A 14,400-nucleotide genomic window follows, 5' to 3' on the forward strand; every position below is an offset into this window, starting at 1 on the left:
TGTGCCCAGGGCAAGACTGATCCTATGATGTGTTACATGTTGTTCAGATAATTGATTCTGCTATGTCTTCCTTTATTGCTTTATTGTAGTGTCTTGTCTGGCCATATGCAATGACCAAGGAGACCTTTAAATAATCATCTGCAAACATCTCATGCCTCAAACAAAACAAATGGCTGTAATAATTGCAAGTTAACAGTGTTTTACAGCACTGATCAACCCTTTCCTGCCAAAATGGTCATTCATTTATTCTTTTTTTCAAGAAGATACTTCTGAGAAGATTAGAAATGAGACGCTTGCATAATGAAGGGAAAAGTCAAAGGAAAATAGGGGTGTGTTAAAGTACAGTTTTGATTTTAAAATAAGGCTGAAATCACTTTAAAATAATCAATATGCACATAAATTGCACACAAATTATATTATGTATTAATGCACTGAGGTTTTTCAGTGATAAGCCGCTCGAGGCTGTGTTACAGGAATTTTACTCTGCTTTATTTTGTGCAAAGGCATGGAAATGCAGAGAGTCTTGTGGCTTACTCGCTAATATCACGATACAGATAAAACAAGACATAAATAATACTGGCAGATACAGAGAACAGCATGATTCGGAAGGTTCAGTGGACATTATCACAGTTATTGTACATCCTAAAATATTACCAATCACTTGTGACCTTTTACTCGTTTGGTTAATTGTTCAATAATGTAGTGTAAATACTGAACGAACCAGAGCTAAAATTGAGCAATGTCTCATTTTCTGCTTTGGTCTGGACCAGTAGAAGCATACTAAAAGTACCCTAAGTGACAACTCAATGCTACGAGTCTGAAAATATGTGTAGCTGTTAAGAACCTGTTACCAAGAAAGGAAAATGGACAAAATATAAGAAAATTTGCAAAACAAAGAAGCAGCTGATGTTCTCACAGCAATGGAAAGACCACTCCAGAGCCCAGACCGCAAAATCTTTGAATGTGTTTGGTTACTTGAATCGGGAGAAGCACAAAATAAAATCAACTGAAGACTGAACTTTGGAGGCATGGAAAAATACCCCTGTAGATTTCTTTGAAAAACTGAAAGTAAGTGAAAAGATTTGCTGCTCCTATAGGGGCAAAGGGTGGACACACTAAATACTGAATAAAAGGTCTTGTATTTAGTTGTTGAGGTTTCTGTGTAGTCTACTGTTAACTGTATTTTCTACTTCGTTCCTGATGCTGAGAAATGAAGTACTTAATGGCTGTTTTGACTGGAAATTACATGAATGAAGGGTGGTCTCTGACTTTTTCTGTGCTTTAGGTTTTTATTGTTGATGCACCATTTCTTTCCTTCAGGTGCTCCAAATGCTTTGTAATACAAAAAATGATAAATGTGGCAATTCCAGCAAATATTAGACTGTTATAGCTGTTGAATAGCACTGCTGGCCCACAAACGCATCGAAGATTGAGGCAGGAGTGCGGCTGCTGTACCAGTAAGGGTGCTTGGGCTAGAGCCTGCCCTCCTTCTTTAGTGTGCAGTGTGCTCCGAGGGTCTGCTAGATGCTTAAAGTTAAGAATGTACAGGTAACATTAGAGGTGGCATGTTTCATTGTGCCATAAGTAACGGAACTTTGAATGATGGTGGCTGCTGTAGTTTTTATCTGTCATATTTAGTTTAGTTTTTATAACTCATAGACGTTATTCCACATTTATTTACCTCATTTAGGCGTTATACACTTACCTTGGTGTTTGGTTACTTTGAATATCTCATTTCCTGATATTTTAGGAAGCACTTTAAGTGATTAAAATTCATTTTATTAAGTGATTAATTTACTGAGGATGCACTTTATTTATAGGATGCAGGTTATGTATTTATTGATATATGTATTACCACTGCTTCAGTCACTACCATGTCACTTTACATAAAATAAAATTGTTGAGATGAAAACATGAAAAAGCAGTAGTTAGTTAGGCTGATTTTTTTTTTTTTTTAAATTGATGCAGTGGAAAGGTGGGGATCCTATTTTTAAGATACAAATGTGTGCATATACACAGATGTGGTGTTTATAATTGCACAGTGTTTATAATTTCCAGTATTCATGAACTTCTGAAGCCAAATGATTGAAAGTGAAGGGAGGAAATGTACTTGGATTGTGAGCAGTGACACCTCCTCTGTTTATAAGATGAATGTGCCATGTTATTGTTGTATTATTTGGACAGGGTGATGAAGGAGGCTGTGACCCAGAGAGGTGAAAGTAAAATATAAGTGAGTGATTCCCGCTTCAGAAAGGAGAGGGAGAGAGGTGCGCTGGTCGGAGTTGCGGCTTGAGACGTTGCCCATTGCGCTATTTTTTATTTATTTTTTTGCTCGTCCTTTCATCCATTTTGCCTTGTCTGAGACATTATCCCATTTTCAGCACAAAATCGTATAGCACTTTGGCACCACGTATGTCATTAGCCTGCGACGGAGCCCCCTGGCCGCTCCATTCTATTTCTCCGGCTGGCTCTGTGGCGCGAGCTGCCGAGCTGCTGCTATTTATCAGGCAGACACAGCCCCATCATCCCACCGCCCGCTGTCTCTCTGATTATTGTTGACCAGCAAAACACTTGACCTGCAAACGGCAGCACTATGAGAGTAATCTACCTTGACATCTTTGTATCTAATGGCAGAACAGGATCGATGGCCCCCACACACCCTGTGGGCACAGCGGCCCCTTTCTCCACTGCTGCTGCTGACCAGATCTGCTGTTCGGACTGGTCACACACACACATGGGCCTGTAGGTTAGTTAATCAGTCGTATTCTGGAACTGCTCTTGTCCCTGGGGACTTCTAGTGGCCGCTGCTTATGTGCTAGCAGCTAAAGAGGGTCAGTATAAATTGTTTGCTGTTTGACACCTTCGGTTTAAAATGGACCTCAGGGTACTGGCTGCCACTGAAATGAATTTTGCTGTTCAGTTTCTGTGTGGGTATCTAACAGTGTGAATGTCACTTATACAGGAGATACGAAATCATGACAGAGCCTCATCTCTTCAAAATTGTGACTAAAAAGAATGTTTTTAACTATTAAGTTATGACCATTGAAGAGTATTTGATTCCAAGTAATTTTAGACCATTTCTGTTGGTCCGTTTACGTTTTTTTTTAAAACGCCAAGCTTGTGTTGTAACTATGACTTTTAAAAAGGAAAATAAAAAACAATTCTGGAACCATTGGTTGATACATGCAGCCACTGTTCCTCTTACTGGATGTCAGCGATGAAATTTGGAAGTTGTATTTGTGGAAAACAATCACGTTTTGACACCGATCCACTGTTAGGCAGAAATCCAACATCATTGTTAGCCTTCCCTGGAGTGGTCATCCAACAAAAATGACATCAAGAGTTAGGTGTACAACATTCTGGGAGATCACAAAAAACCCCAGGGTAACATGTAAGGATCTGCAGGCCTCTTTTACACTAGCTAATGTCAGTGCTCAATGTACAGAATTATGTGGACATATAAGGAAAAATGGATTTTTAATGGCTTACATAAGAGTGAAAGTCCAGACCTTAATCCAATACAAAAGTTGTGGAAGGATCCAAGATGTGGCGTCACAGGAACCATTTAGTTCTGAAGTCACTGCTGTTCAAGAGGGTCACACCTGTTACTGAAAATAGAGGGTATATATGTGAATATATAATTTTGGACCAGTACTATTGGCTTATTCATCATTATGTTTTTCATGATAATATTTAGATATGTATCTACACTACCAGTAGTATTCCATGTAATTTGTTATATTTATTATTATTATTATTATTATTATTATTATTAAAATCAAGATGCATATTCTTTATAAGAAAAGGAATAAAGCTTAAAATGATCTTGTAGTTGTAATTCTATGCAGTCAATTTTCATGAAATAAACTACTGAAATGAGTTTAACACTGTAATGCTCTGTTTAAAGGTAAATTGCCGTGTCATATCCTCATGAACATACTAAATCTGTCGCTTGGAATAAAGCAATTAGCAGATCTTGGACATGTGTTTAAATGAGTAGGGGAGTATTTCATCAGGCTGCAGACGGTAGGTCCACAGTTGGTAGAAAAGTTCAATGTATTGACGCGGTGTGCAGACAAGGCTTCTCAGGAAAAGTGGTGCGTCAGCTGCAGGTTTGATGTCCAGGCTCTTGCCCAAGGGGAGGCAGGTTGGCACCCAGAGATATTGACACGGGGACAGATCATTAGCCCTCTCTCTATCCCTTCATCCCTCTGTACCATGTTTCATTTAAGGTGCCAGTCTACTGTTAAGGTGCCAGAAGCCTCCACTGTTATACTTAACAGGCAAGGAGAAAGGTATTCTAGAGCAGTCTCTGCATCTATTTATTTTTATATCAGTTATTTCCTAGTTTGACACATGAAACTGAAATTTTAATGCTAGGTATATGAAAAAAAATCCTTATGTGTGAGCAAAAATAAGTTATTGCATGGAAACATAGTTTATTGATTTTGAGTTGGCACTCTTGATAAAAAAAATACCTGTACTCAGCAAAGATTTTGGCAGATGTGTAATGATGGTGCAGAAACTTGATGCTAAACTTTAGACAGATATTTCATGAGACTCTCTACTGTCCATACCCTGTTTTTTCCTGAGAATATATGGACAAGGATATTGTCAATGGGAAAGGAGAAAATATATTACTTTTACTTTTTCCACATACAGCTCTATTTATTTTGAAATTAGTTTGTTAGACATCCTTTTTCTCATTTTGTAACACCACTGGTCTACATTAATTGCTCTGCTTGGAAGCCAGAAACATAGAGTATGACTAATAGTCTAATAGCAAAGAAATGAGGTAAGACTCGGCAACAATATGCAATAAAATGGAACATGAAGATATGAATAAAGAAAGAAAAAAAACGTAATTAACAGTGAGTGACAGTTGCTACAAAGTAGTTTATTTCTTCACAGATGTACTTTAAGCAAGTAGAAAGTGTAATTGGTTGGCCAATTCAAATCAAAATCTGAAAAGCATCTACTTGTAAGTGACTGTGACTAATTTCTTTCAGCTTCAGGTTCCCTTGTGTCATTTATCATGATTCAAACTTGGTGAAATGTGCCCACTTTCGCACTTGTGCAAGCCCTTGTCCTTCAGACCAACCTTTGCAATCTGCTCTTCATTCAGGTGACTTTTCTCCACAGGCTCATTAAGGCGAGATGTAGTCCTCCACCACTGAGAATGGGACATCTGTCACTTTACATTTAAGCAGAGGATCCTCACCGCACACCCTCCTAACAGACAAACAATCCATCCTTATTTACCCAACACAATTGCAATTGGATTGGATTTTGGATATGGAGCCGAGTGCTTTTCAGTTTGAATCAGAACATTAAATAGTGTTTTTTCCCTACCCCCCCTTTTTGTTCTGGCTGCGAAAGGTGTGAAAAGGAATTTGTTGGACGAAGCATTTGACCTTGTGCTTACAATAAAATCACTAGTGATGGGGGTGGGTTTAGAAAATTCAATTGACCTCTTAGGATCACTTAGAATGTGCTTACATCATGTCAATGACTGAATTTGTAGTAGGGTGGTTGGTTCTGCATTCTTATTTCTGTGTCGTGTGTAAGAGGACTTTTACTGTATTGTTTGAATGTAAATCTGATAGCTCATACTGCCACTGACCTGAAAACAGGGAGGTTTTGAATGCATGATTAAAGACAGCAAAACCTTGGTGCATTTCCATCAACTTACCTAGTCTGTGATAGTGAAGTCCCACTTTAGCATTTCAAACAATTTTGAATGTACCATATTGTTTTCCACATTGGTAGTGCTTTGCTAGAGGGCAGGTTTGTGGAGATTTATTGTGTGATATATTATGTGGAGCCATAATTTAAAACTAAAAATGGGTTAAATGGCAAATTTATCCCAAATATTTTTTTCTCCTCAATTTCGACGTGTCTAGTTCCACCCACTAGTTAGGACCCAATGACACGATACCACCAGCATTAAATGGGCTTCTTCCTAGTGTTGTGTAGCCGGCCACCGAATATATTCGAAATGCCGCTAACAGCACGTCATTGAACAGCTGAACGCACTCAAAGGAAAGCACCAACCGCCAGTTCTGTTGTGTTAGCCGACAGATGCCTGCATTGGCTAGCATTGCACTAAGTGATGATGGGGCATCCTACCCCACCCAAAGAAAGCATGGCCAGTTGTGCTCTCTTGGACTCCTGGTTTCAGGTTGCTGTAGCATCAATGGGGATCAAACTAGTGATCTCTTGATGATAGGGCCAGAACTTAGATAGTTGTGCAACTCAGGAGCCCAAATTTATCACAAATACTTGGTATTTTGACAGTACGTGATGCATGTGATGATATTTTGTTTTTCTGAGGTTTGGTACATTGGAGCAAATGTAATGCCCCAGCGAAACAATAGTGCAACACAATTACAATTACTGACTGAAGTATATCTGGATCTTTGTGTACAGTGTTAGCCCACAGTCACCCTGTTCTTCAATGATCAGGACCCCCACAAGACTGCCAAAGAGCAGATAATATTTGGGTGATGGATACAGGAAAGTGTTGGCTGAATATTTTTTTTGGTGGACTGTTCTCATTCTAGTAGTGACACTGAGGTGTTTAGAATGTCCTGCAACACTACTCTGTCAAATCCACTTGTACTACTGCAGCAGATACAGAACACACCACCATTGGGTTAGTATCACTGCAGTGCTGAGAGTGATCCACCACCCAAATAATACCTGCTCTGTATTGGTCTTGTGGGGGTATTGACCATTAAAGAAATAGGGTGAAAGTGGGCTAAGACGATATGCAGAGAAACAGATAGCCGTTACAGTTTGTAATGGTAGAAAGTGCCATCAAGTACAAGTTATTCATCTTTCAACATCAGAAAAATCCAAAAGCTTTGGTCAAATATAATTTCAGATTTTTCAGTATTTAGTCTGTCCATCCTTTATCTTTGTTACAGTTATTACAGGAAATCTGCAGGGACATTTTTTCCACCCCACCACAGTTGAGTGTTAGAAGTTGGTTGCACTTTCTGCTTCTCACAATCCTAGTAATACCAAACACATTTAGTGATCCTGAGGTCTATCACCAGTAGCTTCTTTGTTTGATTTGCAAATATTATTCCTTTATTTCTATTTATTTTTCTTAGAATGGGCTACTTGACAACTATACATCAGACTCATAGAGTTGTCTTCTCATGGAGGAAAAATGGAGAGAAACACCTGTGAATTTTTTTGGACCTGAAGCGAGAGCTTGATTATGTCTTAAATATGAAAGCTTTAACTACTGTTTCTCTGATGCTAACAGTTTGGTGGTCTACCATGTCTTACGTGGTCATTATAATTAATAATAGTAAATAATTAAAGGGAGGTCTCTGACACAGTACTGTGTGTTTAGCATACTGCACTTCACTACGTCCAATGAAAGAAAACTAATTAGGCTTTCTTGTCTAAATCTCTTTTTAATCAGACACGCAGCTGGTCATAGATCTTTGAGTACTAATGATGCCCACAGAATATTCAGAAAAGCTTTTTATGACATCATTTGTTGCAATAGCAATATCATATCGTTATGTCACCCACTCCTTTGTTAAATAGAGAGGACTAGGGTGGGGGTCCATGTGAGAGAGTGGTCCTCTGTGTTCCCCCCTATCTACAGGCCAGACCAGTGGGACCACCAGTTTTCCATCTTCAAAAACCCACCTCTGATGAACAGCTGCTACCCCCCCACAATCAAAATTTAAATACTTGTCTGTCTCTCTCACATGCTTAAAACAGCTTTGATGTTGTTCAGCAAGGTAAAACCCGAAGGATGGATCGCCTCAATACTACAGCCAACCCGGATGGAACAGCAGCAAATAAATAACCAATGACAGGGAAAGAAAATATTAATATCTATAAGAGTTTTGTCGTCTTCTAGCCTTGCATGGCTTCCCCTGTGCATATGTTATTTACAACTTGTAACTAGTGAGGCGGTGCCATCCCCCTTTGTTAATTCTGTCAGGGTGATATTTTAATAAATCATGTCTGACAGTCCTGGAATTGGCACATCACTTTTTAAGGCACAGCGCCTCCAAGCAAGCAAGCTGATTGATATGATTTGGTTGATGTTTGAAGCACTGCCTGGTGAAGGAGTGAGCAATCTTGAAATCCCAAATTTTTCCTAGCAAGGCACCTGCATGCTTGTGATAGTGCCCAGAATAGTCATTGTGATTGTATGATAGGCTCTTGTGGTGCTTTACGATGTCAGCAAAAAAAAATTACTGCCCCCATTCTTCAACCTGTTGTTGTCCATCATGCACTGGCATGGTTGGCAATCGGGAAAATTATGATGTGAACAATGTGATTCAACTAAGTACATGCACACTGCTCTTACCTTGTTGCCTGTTGGAATTTCAGCTAAGATGAAGTACTATAAATGTGCTAGTACTTATATATACTATATACTAATATGTCTTTTGCATTTTAATCATTAACATTTATTGACTAATTTGAGGCTAGGCATTCTGCTAACCTCTTAAGATCTCACTCCTTCCCATTGCTTACCCTTTCATTCCAACCCATGGTCAGAATGACTAATATAGGCAGTGCTATTCAACTGAGGTAGAATTAACACAGCCTTGAGTTTATTCTGTCACTGCTTCATGAATTATTCCCTAGCAAGGTGGAAAATTTGCAGGGTGGTTCAGTATGTTCCTCCACATTGATGTTTTCTCTTGACAACAGCAGGTGTGGGATCGTCCACTGGTATGTAGCTGAGTCACTTGAATGATTCTGAGCTTGCTTGTAGTGGCGAGTCTGCTGAGCCAGACGTATTATTAAGAGTTTGACCTACCATCTGTATCTTAGTAAATACCAAAGGTGCATTCAGATTCATTCTTGTTTGAAGACTTTGCTCACCGGTGTGGTGCTAGGATAGCTTGCTATTGGCTGAGTGTACATGCATCTCAAGTACCACTCTTCCACCTAGAGATGTGTAAGTGATTTAAACATCCAGGGCTGATGACCCCAGTCGACATCAACAGCAGTCCAAATCCGGAACAGATGCTTAAAACTGTACTGCCATATGTTGCTTAATATTAGTGTGCTGTTGCTTTGGCTTTTTCTTTTTTGTCTTTTTTCCTTTTTTTCATATTTCCATTTAAGGCCTGCCAAAACAGGATGTTTTCATCTCTGGCTTTATTTCAGGTTGTTGTAAAAATAGCTGATCATCAGGTAGGCATAATGTATTCTGTGTTAGGAAAAGGATCGCTGTTAAATAGAAGCTGTACTTTAACCCCCACCATATTTAGATGAGAGAAGTCAAAGTTCGAGTCCCAGGTACCTGAGGCTATGCCGGTGTTTCTCTCTCTACCAGAGTGGGAATCGTGCCTCGCTGAGTCCACGTTGCTTGGTTGCCATGGAAACTACATTGGCAAAACAGCACCAAATGAGTAATGCCCCCATATGCTTTTTTGTGGTATTGAAGAAAAATATTTTAATTGCTCAGAATTAAGGATAGGAGAAGACAAAGTGCTAGCTCCTTTCTCTGTAAACATGTTTTTTTTCTTTTTCTTTCTTTTTTTTTATTTCTTCATAAAGCCATGCATGATGAAAGACCATCTGCCAGGGCTTAGTCTCTCACTTTCCTTCCCCAGTTTTTCTAGTCTTTTTTAACTGCGATTTATTTCACTCATTGGCTGTTTTGACTTATGGAAATTAGACTGTCTTAATTAATAAGAATGCTCCCACCTAGCTCATCAGCGAGCAGTGGAATGTCGGCCCTCTCCATTAAGCAGGACATGCATTATGCTCCCAGCCAAATTAGAGTGATTTCATTTGCTCCCTTCTTCATCACTTACATAAAGATCCCCCCCTTGCTCCTGCTGGAGGTGTGAATGTGGTGTGGGCTTTGGAACAGAAGCTAAAAAACAACCCCCCCTCCCCAAAGCACACTGACAACCAAATCGAAAGCTGTACAGAGGAGACATCATCTACTGCATGTGTCTCAGCGAGGTGGTTCTATTTTGGGGTAGTGTGTGGTGTGTGTGTGAATTCAGATCATATATGTGTGTGTACGTGTGGGAGATGTATAATACAGTTTAGCGGGGTGGTGAGTCTGTCCGCTTGTTCTTGGTGCCTCACATGCGCAGCATTTCAGCGTCATGTGTGGGACATGCAGCAGCGGTGGCGTTTGGGATGGAGGCAGTAGGGAGGAGGGCTGGGCAGGAGCCTGGGTCGAGGCGAGTGATTCCTTGGCGGCTGATGAATGGTGGCACTGATGGGTCATTTGTCCCGGTGATGGAGTTAGCCACTGCCCTTTGGGAGGAAGAATAAAATAAAGAAAGCCAGATCCAAGCGTGACGGATCGCCCAACGGTAACAGAATAAGTGGCTGCCGTGCACACTGCTGCCGGAGCCGACCTTACTCTAATTGGACATGCTCAGGGAGCAGGGGAAGAGAGAAAGAAAGTGTATATGTGTCTATGTGTGTGCCTGAACTTGCCCACAGTCCAGCCAGTCACACCTCTAGACCTCTAGAGACAAAGAGAGGGCACAAAACCAAGAAGGTGGCCTCTACTTTACAGCATGAAAGAGGTGTATCAAAGATTATATGTTGGAAGAAAGAATTCTACATTGACATGCTGTTAGGGGTGCAACAGTCGCAATTCATTGTGAGTCATGATGCTGGGTTCATTGATTTTTATTTTAAATTCACTCATATGTTGAACTGTGTTTGAATGAAGGAAGATGATGACCATTACCATGTCATTACTAACCAGAGCAGAACTGAAAAGCACTAGGCTTTAGTTGAAAGCGTGACAGATGTTGATCTTGTGTGTGTTTGTGTGTGGTTTACCATTGGTTGTGACCTTTGGCATTTAAACAGTGTGATTGACCTATTGATGCTTGGCCTATACAGTGGTGTTGTTTTGTAGCAACTTTTCCTAGGTTGGACATACTTTACTTACTGTGAGCAAAAATCTCATTCAGCTTGTTGCAATCTGTGTTTAGAGTCACCACACTACTTGTTGATTTTCCTCTTTAAAAATGCTATACTGAGCTCGACACAACTGTTGTTGTAGCCAGTCAAAATGAGGTGGTTGAAAACCACAACAAGGAGTTTGATCTTCCCAGCAGGGCACCAGGGTGTTTTCACGTCACACGTCATTGCATGAACTGACCCAAAAATGAGCCGCTAAAACCAGAAGTTTTGTTGGCTCATGAGAGATAGCTCCAACTGTCTCTCCAGGAGGAACTCTTACAACCAAGGTTAATTTAATGCCCTTTTTGGTCATTTTTTGTAATTCTAAAGCTTCTCATTTGTCTAATAAGCTACCTTGCATGCTAGTTAGTGTAACTTTTTGACTGATATGAAACAATGCACTGCACTGTTCTTCACATCCTCCACATACTTAGATGCACAAACAAGCAAAGCTTGAAAAAAATTTCCCTTCCAAGTGTGAAAATATGAGCACAAACCCTGCTCTGTGGCAGCTTGCAAAGCCACTAAAAGATATAACTAGCTCATATCGTGTTGAACTATGTGAAATAATAATTTAAAAATCAACACATCAACATTCTCCAAGTTTACATACTAGTGCGCTTATTGGTCATGTAATAGTGCTTGGCAACTTCATCTGGATGAGTACATGAAATGCTAAATTGTCAGATGTAAGCACCCTGGGATTAATATTACTTAGAGCAATATTGCTCCTAGTCTTTAATGCTCTAACATGAGAAAGATCCATTGTATACTTGAACACATTTCACGTTATAGCCTCAACCATACATAGATTTCACCTCTGTTGCCAGTGTTTTGTCTGTTCTGTTTGTGTTTATTGTAAATTGCGAGATATTTATCTTGAAGTATAACCAGACATTATGTTTACAAAATTTGGATTTGGTCTTTCTTAAAGCAAAAAGCCACATGAAACTGTTACGGTGATTTTATTATGTGTGATAAAGTGGTGTCATTATGCACAACATGAATCAGAGATATAATTATGCGTCTAATTGTAGGTCCATATTTGTTACTGTATATAATCTGTCTTGATAAGTATTCTCATGACATGATAACTGACATGACATTTATGGTGTAGTGCTGTCAATATTATATGGTTTCAATGTGTCAGTCAAAATAAAGTGTTAGCTTACATCACTACCAATATATGTGAAAAAGAAATATTAGAAATACAGTTTAAATGATAGTTGCATCTGTAGCACAGTTGTCAACTTTGTTGTCCATTTTTATCACACATAGCTTTGAGCCTTGAATGTGAATGAGCATAGTGGCATATTCTTATTCGTAGATAACACCACCTGTGCACTGACCTAACAATTTGAACAGTTCCACTCTAAACAGTGTCTAATTTCCTGAAGTGTTAATCAAATTAAGTGCGAAATTATGTTTACCCACATAAGTGTTAAATGATGCTGTATTGTAAGTCAGCAGGTAAAAGACTTGGTAAACCTAGAATGGGAAATACTAGCATACAGATATCAAAACTGAGTGGCAAGCTGGCAAAGTTCAGCATGCTTTAAATAGCAGCATTTAGTGTCCCTCTGAGCCTCTTCAGTGTACTGTAATCCTGAGCAAATGGGGATGCGTGCGGACGCTGATACAGAGCGAACGGAAAAGCTTTGTTTTTGTTGTCCCACTTGTGGTAGGCGTTTGTGTGTCACACCTCCGCAGCATCCCCTGAGTGTGTGTTTTATTTATTTTATTTCTTTCCTCCCAGCATTCAGTGAACATTTTCCAAGCCACTATCCTTCCTTGCCTCCCCCTCTTTGCCCAGAGGTGGTGGCGTGAGGTGGTGAGGGGTTTGGGGGGGGGTGTAATCCAGCCTGGTAGCACACAGTGGGTCTTTTGAAGCTGCTCTGAAGAGCCTGGTCAAGGTAATCTCCGCTTGGAGGAAAGCCGTTTACAGGGAGAGGGAGACAGTGGGGAGGGGGGATGCAATGGAGAGTAACAGAGAGAGAGAGAGGGGAAGAGAGAGAAAAGAAAGCGAACAGAGAGCACAGGCAGGGGATGATAAGGCCAGGGGGATTTTGTTGCCTTTTTTGGGGTAGGATTTTTTGGCGCAGGCTTTTGCCTTTGTCACTGGTAAGGAAAGAGAGGAGGGAGCTGTGGGAAGCAAGAGTGAAATAGAGAACGAGAATGTGTGGTGATTCACTCACACAGCGTGTTGATCTCCAGATTGCTTGTGTTTGTGATGAAGAGCAGCCGCTCGCGATTGTGACATGGAGTGAGAGATCGGAGATGGAGTGATCTGGTGGAGCAGCTGATCTGACAGAAGCTACATTAATACGGGCATATGCCTGGAACACAACACATACCACACAAGAGAGCCTAGCAGCCACAAAGAAGAAGGCACGATTCAGTCACAAGCAGTGATTACGACAGTGGAACGTATAGCAGCAACTGCTCCCATGAGACTCTAATCTAACTACCAAAGATATTTTGCCATTGCTTTAAGCACAGCAATAGAGAGCAATAAACTGAGGGATTGTTCTTAGTGTTGTTTTTAGCTGTCATGATACCAGTAAGTCTTCACTTCACACACAGTTAAAGACACTGTATTGCACATTTGAAGCTGTGTACAGTGGTCACTCCTGAATGTCACTAAGACTTCATAAGCTTTATAAAATGGTTATCGGCTTAGACATAGAATTTAATGCTCCACTCACATGTTTGATTTCTCATAGCTGTTGCAAAGTCAAACAAGCTTTACAGAATGCTAAGAATAATACACAGTAATTGGACAATAATTCAGTTTACATTTATGAGAAAAAAGTGCACTTTGTTAACTAAGTTTCTGCTGCACATTAAGACTTAACCTTAGCCAAAGTCAGCGACCATCTTTCAGTTATTTAATTTCCATTCAAAACAGCAATGAAGCAAAAGTTATTTATTTTTCAGCAGCAGGGTAAAAAAGCAGAAAATGTGTTTAACAGAAAATAACACAGAAGCTTCAATCAGTATCAGTTCAGTGTTTGTTGTCTACCCATTCTTGGATCATGTCTTTGGTAGACTTGCTTTTGGTGTTACTCCACACCTCTTAAGTTCAGTTTTAGAAATTGATTACCTTTTTTGCTTCTCACAATCCAATAAATCCATAACACGTTCAATAATGTTGAGGTCTGGACTCTGGGGTGGTCATTTCACTTTTCTGAGAACAACAACTTCTTTTTTTCACCATCATCATCATCATCATCATCGTTGACCGCTAGACCAGAGAATCCCAGATGACCCTTTTTGATGTGCCAAGTTTTTTCTCCCTCAGTAACAGCTTCTTAACAGGTACACATCCTTACAGAGCCATACTGCTGAGAATGGACAGAAACACCTCTGAATGTCCTTATATCTGAAGGAAGAGTGGAGTTTGATTTTCTCCTTTTTCTCACGGATAAAATCTTTCACTGTACTGTTTATCTGATGGGACACTTTTGG

The 14,400-nt window shown here is 39.9% G+C and overlaps 1 protein-coding gene across 4 annotated transcripts in view; it reads left to right on the top strand.

Moving 5' to 3' along the window:
* Positions 1-14,400, top strand: part of rbfox3a (RNA binding fox-1 homolog 3a) — a 511,986-nt gene that overhangs the window by 125,132 nt on the left and 372,454 nt on the right. The gene's annotated exons all lie outside the window — the stretch shown is intronic.

This window comes from Pygocentrus nattereri, chromosome 13 (genome assembly GCF_015220715.1).
Source record: "Pygocentrus nattereri isolate fPygNat1 chromosome 13, fPygNat1.pri, whole genome shotgun sequence".
NCBI lineage: Eukaryota > Metazoa > Chordata > Actinopteri > Characiformes > Serrasalmidae > Pygocentrus > Pygocentrus nattereri.